This window comes from Rhinopithecus roxellana, chromosome 3 (genome assembly GCF_007565055.1).
Source record: "Rhinopithecus roxellana isolate Shanxi Qingling chromosome 3, ASM756505v1, whole genome shotgun sequence".
In the NCBI taxonomy this organism is placed as follows: domain Eukaryota; kingdom Metazoa; phylum Chordata; class Mammalia; order Primates; family Cercopithecidae; genus Rhinopithecus; species Rhinopithecus roxellana.
In genome coordinates this window covers 103333017-103345037 of record NC_044551.1, presented here as the reverse complement: position 1 = coordinate 103345037, position 12021 = coordinate 103333017, and the positions used below count along the sequence as shown (strand labels likewise).

At 40.1% G+C, this 12021-nt stretch overlaps 1 pseudogene; it reads left to right on the top strand.

Moving 5' to 3' along the window:
• The first annotated feature begins 8683 nt into the window (after positions 1-8683).
• Positions 8684-9740, top strand: LOC104660931 (annotated as a pseudogene).
• Positions 9741-12021: the final 2281 nt, after the last annotated feature.

Here is a 12021-nt window from a genome sequence, read left to right as displayed (position 1 = left end):
AAGAAGGGGACCAAACAAGACTGATCTCAGATATTTGGGGTATGAAATACAGAGACCTTTTCAGTATATATTTCTATTTCTATATAGAACTTTTTTTTGTCATGGGAGACTATAAAGTTTATGATCTTACAGGACTTTTTATTGCTGATGTATAGTATCTACAATGCTGATGTAGAAAAAAAAATAATCTTCTCTGCCTTGTCACCCAAGGTTTGAGTTCATGGTCATATCAAACTTCCAGACCAAACTTCCAAGTTTTAAGGCCACCTTATTATACTCTGGGGAGGATTCATATGGCCAGGAATATCATTGCAACAATCTTAAAGACCAGTCCAAAAAACCCTCTCAGTTTCAGAAATATTTCAAATCTCTTCCACATTCCTCAAAATCACAGGTTTGTGCTAAATCTGAAAAAAAAAATTATACTACTCTTTTTTCTATATGTGAAGATAACTTTATTGACCAACCTTCAGGCCCAGTGCTTTGGACTTGACCAGGCTCATTCACATCTGTGATGGATTACAAAGGACATGTGTTTTCAAGGCTAGAATTTAGTTTGTGTCCATGGAATAGAAAACCTTAGTTAAGGGAGATCAAATGTTAAGCTCTGGTCTTATTTTTATGTATATATACCAACCAGTGATTCTTAAACTAGCCATGATTAAGAATCCCCTGGGAAATTTTCAATGCAGATTCTCAGGTCCAACCCCAAACCTATAGAGTTGAAAACTACAGGATCAAAACCCAGGATGTATTTATAACAGTTTAACATATTTTAATATATATACTTATTATGTATATTATATATGTGTAATATATATATACATATTTCCTCAAGAAATATTAATGCAAGACAGCACAAATCCATCTATGGACTGGAGTTTGGGAGGTACTGCTCTAACTACCTGGGTTAGACAGTATATTCATTTAGACAAATATTTCTAAGAACTTATTGTGGTTAGGTCTCTGGTGATACAAAGGAAATAAAGTGTGAAATCCCTGTAAACAAGCTACTGGGCCAGCATTCCAGCATTCTCCAAAATGTTTTCCATGAGACGCTTATAGGTATTACATTCAAAAAGGGATTATGATCAAATAAATTTGGTAAACTCTAGATTAAGCACATTTAACACATTTCTTTACTTCAGAATTTTTCAGGGCCTTTAATATGTTGTGTCTTTCCAAGAAGGAAGTCAGACTTCTCTCTACATGGAATTCTTTTTTTCACAGAGTATGTCTTAGAACAAATTTTCCAAAGAATACGGTTTTGGAAGTGTTGAACTAGATTATCAATTTCTTACGGACAATGATCATGACTTTCTACATTTTTAAACTCCTGTAGCACCTAAAGAAAGATTACCAGTACATGGAAAGTCAGTTGGTCAAATGAATTCTCACAATCTGAAAGGTAAGTTTATTATCCAAGATGTTAAGGAAATGGAGGCTGAAAAAGTATTAAAGATTGCCTGTGCCTACAGAGTAAAGCTGTCGTTTATTCCATTACTTTTTTGAATTTCATTTCCTCTTTTGGAGTGTTGGCTCATATTTATGCCCCCAGTAAAGCAATGGCTTACTTGTGAACTGCCAGTTTGTCTCTTACTAACATTTTAAAATTAGCCTTCATAGATGCTAATAATTTTACTCAGAAGAAAGCTGGGTCTGTGGAATGATGTTGGAACTGTGACAGCAGAAACACCATAGGAGCTTAGCATGCCGCAAAAGGTGAGAATGACACACATATGCACCAATTTTTCTTATCAAAACATATCAGCACTTGTACAGGAATACAAGAAGAATATGAGGAGAATAATCACAGCATCGGGGAAATAGCATGCTAGTCTTGTAGCTACTTCCAGCATAAGGACCTTGCTGGGCATTATCTGCCAAGCTGTGGTGCAGGAAACCATTATACAGCATGGAAAAGTGAACTTGGCAAATGAAGGATAAGAGGAAAATCAAAAGAACAGTTTCTGTCATCAATTCTCCTTTTCCAGGACTGAAGCAAACTTGTTTGATATTTTTAGTTTGCTTGATTCTAAATGGCATGAAAATGCTTCCATTTCACTGGGGGAGGGCCAGCTGGAGTGAAAATCAAATGGCTGAGAACTGAGGTTTTATGTTTTATCTTTTAATATGAGAAAGAAAAGAAAAAACACTCTATCTCAGAGTGGTTAGAAACCAAATTGTTTTTTATGGTCTGCATCCTGTTTTGATGAAATGGGGGTGGTTTTCATGATGTCATCCACATGGTTTAAATAAACAGTATATTAAGGTTAACAAGCTACAATCATAACAGAACTAGTAGGGGATTATAGCTGGGCTAATTTGATCAATTACTTTCAGTTCCAGAGGTCTCTAGATGAGACAGAAGCCAGTATACACATTTTGGCAGATAAAAAATTAGTTTGGTCAACACATACCCTAATGGTAATGAACATTCTTTCAAACTTCATTTTTCATCTCCGAGAGAGTAGAATCCCACTAATGCCAGTCACTGCCACTCAAAACCAGCCAAAAAGATAACAGTATTTTAGGAGCCAGAAATTTTCATTCCATGGGGTAGGCTAGAACTAGTCTTTTGGCTGCTCCATTTTGTCTGTGTTATATTTTAAGTTTTCCTCTCATTATTTTTCTATTCAAAATTAATTGAAACTAGGAATAACTATCTAAAGTTTGTTTTTTAGGGTTTTTTGTTTTGTTTGTTTTTGAGATGGAGTTTTGCTCTTGTCACCCAGGCTGGAGTGCAATGAGGCAATCTCAGCTCACTGCAACTGCCACCTCCCAGGTTCAAGTGATTCTCCTGCTCAGCCTCCCAAGTAGCTGGGATTACAGGTGTACGCTACGACACCTGGCTAATTTTTTGTATGTTTAGTAGAGAGGGGGTTTTGCCATGTTGGGAAGGCTGGTCTCGAACTCCTGACCTCAGGTGATCTGCCCGCCTCGGCCTCCCAAAGTGCTGGGATTACAGGCATGAGCCACTGCACCTGGCCAACTATCTAAAGTTTTTAGTCATTGTATGCTATGCCTTCGACAGTTGATATTTTCTTTCTTCTTCTTCTTCTTTTTTTTTTTTTTCATAGCATGTTTGTTTGTTTGTTTACTTTAAGTTCTGGGATACATGTGAAGAACCTACAGGTTCATTACATAGGTATACATGTGCCATAGTGGTTTGCTGCACCTATCAGCCCGTCATCTAGGTTTTAAGCTCTACATGCATTAGGTATTTGTCTAAATGCTCTCCCTCCCCTGCCCTCAACCCCTGGACACGCCCTGGTGTCTGATATTCCCCTCCCTGTGTCCATGTATTCTCATTGTTCAGCTTCCACTTATGAGTGAGAACATGCAGTGTTTGCTTTTCTGTTCCTGTGTTAGTTTGCTGAGGATGATGGTTTCCAGCTTCATCCATGTCCTTGCAAAGGACATGAACTCATTCTTTTTAATGGCTGCATAGTACTCCATGGTATATATGTGCCACATTTTCTTTATGCAGTCTATCATTGATGGGCATTTGGGTTGGTTCCAAGTCTTTGCTATTGTAAATAATGCTGCAGTAAACATACGTGTGCTGGGTCAAATGGTATTTCTGGTTCTAGATCCTTGAGGAATTGCCACACTGTCTTCAACAACGGTTGAACCAATTTACACTCCCACCAACAGTGTAAAAGTGTTCCTATTTCTCTGCATCCTCGCCAGTATCTGTTGTTTCCAGATTTTTTAATGATCGCCATTCTAACTGGCATGAGATGGCATCTCATTGTGGTTTTGATTTGCATTTCTCTAATGACCAGTGATGATGTGCTTTTTTTCATATGTTCCTTGGCTGCATAAAAGTAAACAGTTTTTTCTTAACTTTTTTTTTTTTTTTTTTTTTTTTTTGAGACGGAGTCTCGCTCTGTCACCCAGGTTGGAGTGCAGTGGCATGATCGCGGCTCACTGCAAGCTTGCCTCACAGGTTCACACCATTCTCCTGCCTCAGCCTCCCAAGTAGCTGGGACTACAGGCGCCTGCCTCCATGCCTGGCTAATTTTTTGTATTTTAGTAGAAACAGGGTTTCACCGTGTTAGCCAGGATGGTCTTGATCTCCTGACCTCGTGATCTGCCCATCTCAGCCTCCCAAAGTGCTGGGATTACAGGGGTGAGCCACCACGCCCGGCCATCATCCAGGTATTAACCCTAGTACCCATTAGTTATTTTTCCTGATCCTCTCCCTCCTCTCACCTTCCACCCCCTGAAAGGCTGGAGTGTGTGTTGTTCCCCTCTGTGTGTCCATGTGTTCTCATCATTTAGCTACCAGTTGTAAGTGAGAACATGTGGTGTTTGGTTTTCTGTTCCTGTGTTAGTTTGCTAAGGATAATGGCCTCCACCTCATCCATGTCCCTGCAAAGGACATAATCTCATTCTTTTTTATGGCTGCATAGTATTCTACGGTGTATAATGTACCACATTTTCTTTATCCAGTCTATCAATATGGGAATTTAGGTTGATTTCATGTCTTTTCTATTGTGAATAGTGCTGCAATGAACATAGGTATGCATGTGTCTTTAAAATAGAATGATTTCTATTCCTTCGGGTTTATACCCAGTAATAGGATTGCTGGGTCAAACGGTATTTCTGTCTTTAGGTCTCTGAGGAATTGCCACACCGTCTTCCACAATGGCTGAATGAATTTAAACTCCCACCAACAGTGTGCAAGCATTTGTTTTTCCTCCACAACCTCACCAGCATCCGATATTTTTTTACTTTTCAGTAACAGTCATTCTGACTGATGTTAGATAGTATTTCATTGTGGTTTTGATTTGCATTTCTCTATTGATCAGTGATGTGGAGCTTTTTTTCATATGCTTGCTAGACACATGTATGTCTTCTTTAGAAAAGTGTCTGTTCATGTCCTTTGCCTACTTTTTAATGGAGTTATTTGTTTTTTTCTTGTAAATTTGTTTAAGTTCTTTATAGATGTTGGATATTAGACGTTTGTCAGATGCATGGATTGCAAAGCTTTCCCCCCATTCTGTATGTTGTCTGTTTATTAAACAGTTTTGTGTCCATAGAGTATAAGAAGGAACTGAGCAATGAGCTTTAGATACATGACTTATCAGCTTTGTAAGATGCTGAATACAAAGAAATGATTTTTAGTATGTAAATAGAAGAAATGAATGATAAAGAAAAACAAGCTATTTAAATTCCACAATTGCTATTTAAAAGGCACTAGCTTGGTGGTACAGGGTACAAAATTGTGTAAGTCATGGATCTGACTCGATTGTCTCCTAGGGCAGATACCATCCACACCATGAATTACAACACACAGCAGATATGCCACAGAAGAGTGACAAAAATTTGACTTCTCATTCCAAAGTCAAAAGATGACAAGACCTCATTGGGGGGCAGGAATCAATAAAAAATTCTGGGATGAGCTTTCATTTGCGATGTTCAGGCCATGATACAGACATTTTTGCATAAGGAATACATCATAGGTAGCATGAAGTGGGGAATTAGGGAATGCCCAGGGAATGCTGAAAAGGACCTTTTGGTTTGCCCAGAGAATTGTGCTCCTAAAAGGCAGAGATCAAGTCAAAAAAGTAAGCTGTAATCACTTTTGAAGGACTTTGGATTCCATGGGATTTGAATTTGGACAAAATAGTATAGGGAGTTGTTGAAAGTTTTTGAGACAAGCCTATCAGAGTGAGAAAAATTATTCCAGAAAAAATAACCATTCTCTAGCACATTTGAGAGAGCTCAGAGGTGGGAAAAATCAGAAGCTGGTATCACAGTAAGTCTAGTGGAAAGATAATGAGAGTCTAAATTGGGCTGGTAGCAGTGGAAAATGAAGAAAAACACAAAGGTTTTATACAAGCAGAATCTACAGGACTCAACCACTCGTTATGAAATAAAAAAGATTGAGGAATTTTAAAAAGTGGATTTCAACCTTGGGTGGATAAAAAATGGTGGCACCAACAGTAGTAACATGAAAAATGAGGGACTCTTTTGGTGGGTTTGGTTAGGTATCATTGGAATTTGGGTGCTCCAATCACATCTAAAAACTTATAAAAACTTAGAAAGAGTAGTTGAGGGGAGATATATTGAGGAGTTTGAGAATCTGTTGAAGCAGAAGAGAGTGTGAGTCCCCTCCAGAAAGATTTTTGGGTTCTATTTAAGAAATATTTAATGAGTTCCTAATAGTGCCAGGGACTGTGCCGGGCATGGTAAGGAAAAGAAATACACAAAACAGATTCCTTAAAAAGCTCAGAATCTAGTAAGTTTCTCATTCTGGTTCTATCACTTATTTGCTGTATAACCTAGGGAAATTAACATTTCAGGATTGTTCAGCTTGCTTCTATTCTGGGAATATTGCCGTGTACATGCTTAACCACTTAGGTGGTGGCGTTAGATTTGCCAGGTGTAAAATTTTTTAGCATCATAGGGGAGCTCATGGGAAATGCTATTATGAACAGTCATAAGGGCTAGTGGAGGCAAGGAATTAGGTGATAGCCAAAATCCCAGTCAGAGTGAAGGAGCACAACACATGGGAAACATTTAGAGAAGTCTCTGAGGTTAGAACCGAAGCCAAAGCCTTCCACTAGTGCGTCATTTTCCGACAGTGCAAGCCAGCAGTGGCCTTGAAGCACTCCCATGCTGAGCTTAAGCACTGGATCCAGAAGCCAGAGGAATAACATAGACATTTCTAAAAGGAACCTTGTATAGTAGAGGACAGTAGAGAAATGTGAAAATGGCAGACATCTTCACACTGTGCTGGTGTTTAGTTATTCAATTGATACTTATTGAGTACTTACTGTGTGCTCAGGGCTACTTTCTGAGTGTACAATAGTGAGCAAAGCAGACAGGTTCCTGCCTCAGTTCATTTGCATTGTGATAAAGGAACACCTGAGGCTAATTTATTCAAGAAGCATGGCGCCAGCATCTGCTTCCTGTAAGGACCTCAGACTGCTTCTACTCATGGAGGAAGGCAAAGGGGAACCCATGTATCGTATGATGAGAGAGGGAGAAAGAGGGAGGAGAGAAGGTGTCAGGCTCTTTTTTAACAATCAAATCTCCTGGTAACTGATAGACTGAGAACACACTCATTACCATGAGGACAGCACAAGGCTTTTCATGAAAGATCAGCCTGCATGACCCAAACACCTCCCACGAGGGCTCACCTTCAACACTGGAGCTCAAAATTTCAACATGAGATTTGGAGGCAACAAACATTCAAACTATATTGGTCCCTGATATCACGAAGTTTGTAGGCTAGTGAGGAAGACAGCTATTAATCAAATTTTTACTTGACTGTAATAGGTGCTATAAAAAAGAAGGATACGGTTCAAGGAGAACCTCTAAAAGGAGGGCTTTCATTTAGATTGAAGTATCCAAAGAGCTGTTCCAAGTGAATTATGTTTGAGCAAACAGGGGATGGAGGTGGCCTTCAACAAAGTCCTTTATTGAAGTGAGAGATGAGAAGTGGAATGCCAGACAGATCTTTCCCTATTCCTGGTCACTAGAGCATCCAATTATAGAATCCTGAAGGAATAAAATATCAAAAGGTCCAAAAACACCAAAGGTGAACCCAGTGACCCAAATATAGAGAGAACAGGAAATTATTCAAAGTCTAGTCATGCTTATTACAGACGCTCTAGCGCATAGTGGTAAAAACCCGAGTCTGGTATCAAACTAAAACTGAAGTCTGGCATTAAACCCCATGTGACGTAGACAAATTAGTAACTCTCTGTAAGCCTCAGTTTCTCCCTCTGTAAGGTAGAAATAATAAGAGTCATATATCCCTGTGACTGTTAAGAGAATTAAGTAATTCATAAAACTTGTAGCACAATTTCTTACACTACCCTTCAATAAATGTTAGGTGTTATCACCATCTTGGATAAGGATTTTTTACTGAGATATACAGTGATCCAGATATCATAAAATTCACCCATTTAAAATGTGCAGTTTGGTGCGTTCAGTACATTCACAAAGTTGTACAACCATCACTATCTAATTCCAGAACATTTTTATCAGCTCAAAAATAAGCCTCATATCCATTAGTCACTCCCTTTCCCCTTCCCCTCCAGCCCCTGGCAATCACTAACCTACTTTCTGTCTCTATGGATTTGTCTATTTCAGACATGTCATATAAGTGGAATCATATAATACATGGCCTTTTGTGTCTACTGAGCATAATGTTTTCAAGGTTCATTCCTGTTGTATCAAGTATTCATACTTCTTTCCTTTTTATGGCTGAATGATATTCCATTGTATAGATATAATGTATACATTATTAGTATAGAAGTTTTTGTGTGAACATATGTTTCCAGTTCTCTTGGGTATATATCCAGAAGTGGGACTGCAGGATCCTAAAGTAACTCTGTTTAACTTTAGGAGGAAATGCCAAACTGTTTCCCAAAGCTGTTGCATCATTTTACATTCCCACAAGCAAAGCATGAGTATCCCAATTTTTCCACATCCTTACCAACACTTGTTATTTTCTGTCTTTTTTATTTTAGCCATCCTGGTGAGTGTGAAGTGGTATCTTGTTGTAGGTTTGATTTGCATTTCCCTAGTGACTAATGATATTTATTGAGCATCTTTTTCATGTGCTTATTGGCCATTTATGTATCTTCTTAGAAGAAATGTCGATTCACATCTTTGTCCATTGTTTAATTGGGTTATTTGTTCTTTTATTGTTGAGTTGGATATGGCTGTTATTTTAAAACTTTTGGATACACTAAGGAAACTGCATTTCCAGCGAGAGACACACCACGCAGGACTGAAAATGGTTAGTCTAAGGGGATTCATGACAGATTTGAGAAACCATGATGAACAGAATTTCCAGCCAGAGAATTTCCAGCCAGACCCTTTCATCAACAGGAATGATTCCAATATGAAGGTGAACCACTACAGGATCCAGTTGGTCCCAGTTTCACTCTGTCATCCAAGCTGGAGTGCAGTGGCATGGTCTCCACTCACTGCAGCCTCAACCTCCCAGGTTCAAGTGATCTTCCCACCTCAGCCTCCTGAGTAGCTGGGACTATAGCAATATGGAGAAGGCATCAAAAACGTACTTCGTTCATCCACCAACAGTATGAAGAGCTAGAAGCTCTGTTTAGCCAGACCATGTTCCCAGATAGAAATCTTCAGGAGAAACTAGCTTTGAAACTCAACCTACTGGAGTCAACAGTAAAGGCTTGGTTCAGGAACTGGCAATTCAGATTGAAGCAGCAGCAATCAGCAAAGCAAGCAAACCAGATCCTTCCATTCAAGAAGAATGTGCCCACCTCCCCCTGAACACACCCCAGTCTTTATGCTTTTTCTCCTGTGGTTTCAGATTTCTACAGCTCCCTTCCACCTCAGCCCTTAGACCCTTCCAACTGGGCCTGGAACTCTACCTTCACTGAAAGTCCCACAAGTGACTTCCAAATGCAAGATACTCAATGGGAGAGGCTGGTGGCCCCAGTTCCTGCTTTGTACTCTGATGCCTATGACATATCCCAAATCATAGAACTGTACAATCTTCCTGATGAGAATGAGATATCCAGCTCTTCTTTCCACTGTCTGTATCAGTATCTCTCACCCACAAAGTACCAGGTAGCAGGACAGGATTTCTCTCTCAGCACTTTGCTGGTCCAGCTGTAGGCCTATCTCCCACAAAAACCTGGCCCAGTATGACAAGCCAAAGCTTTGAAGCCTACAGTCTAACAGACAGCCTGGAATTCCAGAAAATCTCCAATATGGTAGACTTTGAATTTCTCTGACCAGAGTACTAATAAATATGGACCATTTAAAAAAGAGGTTTTCTTGCCTCTTGTACATGACTATTGTTTCCTTTGTCTCATTTTAACCCAAACATCTGCGTCTGTGTCTTGATTTCCATGGAAATGTTGTAAAAAGAGATTTCCAAGTAGAGCTGGGCACTACGCAATCAGCCCCACAATTCTCCCTGAGAACCCTTTGTAATCCCTTACATGGCCAATGAGACTCCAAAATTCCCCTCCCAAAACTATCCTGGAGTTTCTAAAAGTAGGACAGTGGTTTTGGGGGTTATCCACTTTATTTTTTTAAAACTAGGACTCACTCTGTCACCCAGGCTGGAATGCAGTGGTACAATCATGGCTCACCAAAGCCTTGACCTCCTGGGCTCAGGTGATCCTCCCACCTCAGCCTCCTGAGTAGCTGGGACTACAAATGCCCGCCACCACACTCGGCTAATTTTTTGTTTGTTTTTTGTTTTTTGAGACAGAGTCTCGCACTGTCACCCAGGCTGGAGTGCAGTGGCAGAATCTTGGCTCACTGCAACCTCCACCTCCCGAGGTTCAGGTAATTCTCCTGCCTCAGCCCCCTTAGTGGCTGGGATTACAGGTGCATGCCACCATGCCCAGATAATTTTTGTGTTTTTGGTGGAGACAGGGTTTCACCGTGTTGCCCAGGCTGGTCTCGAACTCCTAACCTCCAGTGATTCGCCCGCCTTGACCTCCCATGGTGTGGGACTGCAGGCATGAGTCACCGAGCCCAGCCAATTTTTTTATTTTTTGTGGACGCAAAGTTTTGCATGTTGCCCAGGCTGGTCTCGAACTCCTGGACTTAACGTCATCCACCTGCCCCAGCCTCCCAAAGTGCTAGGAATACAGGAGTGAGCCGTCACATCCAGCTGGGTTATCCAGTTTAAAAGAATTTTTTTTTTTTTTTCAAGGTAACCAGAGAAGCCATCATCCACTTTTCTCTCTGTATCATTCTGATTTTAGTATATATGTTGCGGAAGTGAGTATACACTATCATCCACTTTTAATGAGAGAAAGTTATAAACTTACCTTTGTTTCCCATTTTTAGGGGTTTTTTTGTTTGTTTTTTGTTTTTGTTTTTGTTTTTGTTTTTTTTGGAGACAGCACTCTGCCTCCAGGCTGGAGTGCAGTGGCACCATCTTGGCTCACTGCAGCCTCTGCCTCCTGAGCTCAAACAATCCTCCCACCTCAGCCTTCTGAGTGTCTGGGACTATAAATGCATGCCACCATGCCTGGCTAATTTTTGTATTTTTAGTGGAGAAGTGGTTTCGCCATGTTGCCCAGGCTGAATTTGGGGTTTTCTTAAAAGGGGACTTTCAGTCCAAATTTGAGGGGAAATTACTATCACCACTAGTTTTAATATAGTATAATGAAAAAATATATATATAGTACAATGGTCCAGACATAATAAGAGGTGTAAAAACTAGCACAGGAAGAAATAAAAACAGATTTTTGAAGGTGAGTTGATAAACTCGCAAAATTAACAGAATAAATAGTCAAACTTTTAGAATGACATTTTAGCACATTTTCCAGCCACATGATCATTCTACAAAATTAATATCATTTCTGAACACCAGTAATAAAGAAACATAAGGTAAGTACCTCTCAATAAAAAATGTAAAAGTACCTAGGAATTCACGAAGAAAATAAATACCTCTGTGGAGAAAACTTCAAAACTTAAAAAAAGACATAGAAAATGTTTTGAATAGGCTGGGCATGGTGGCTTACGCCTGTGGTCCTGGCACTTTGGGAGACCAAGGCGGGTGGATCATGGGGTCAGGAGATCAAGACCATCCTGGCCAGCATAGTGAAGCCTCGTCTCTACTAAAAGTACCAAATAAATTGGCTGGGCATGGTGGCGCATGCCTGTGGTCCCAGCTACTCGGGAGGCTGAGGCAGGAGAATTTCAAGGATTGAAATCACGCAGTGTGTTCTCCAAACACGATGGAATGAAATTAGAAATCAATAGTGGAAGAAAATTTGGGAAATTCACAAATATGTGGATATTAAACAATACATTCCTAAATAACCAATGGTTAAATGGGAAATCACAGTCTGAGCAACATGGCAAAACTCTGTCTCTGCAGAAAATGGAAAATTAGCTGGGCATGGCAGCCAGAGCCCATGCTCCCAGCTTCTCAGGAGGCTGAGGTGAGAGGATCCATCCCCCGAGCCACAGAGATCGAGGCTGCAGTGAGTAGTGACTGTGCCACTGCACTCCAGCTTGAGCAACACAGTGATACCATCTCAATAAATA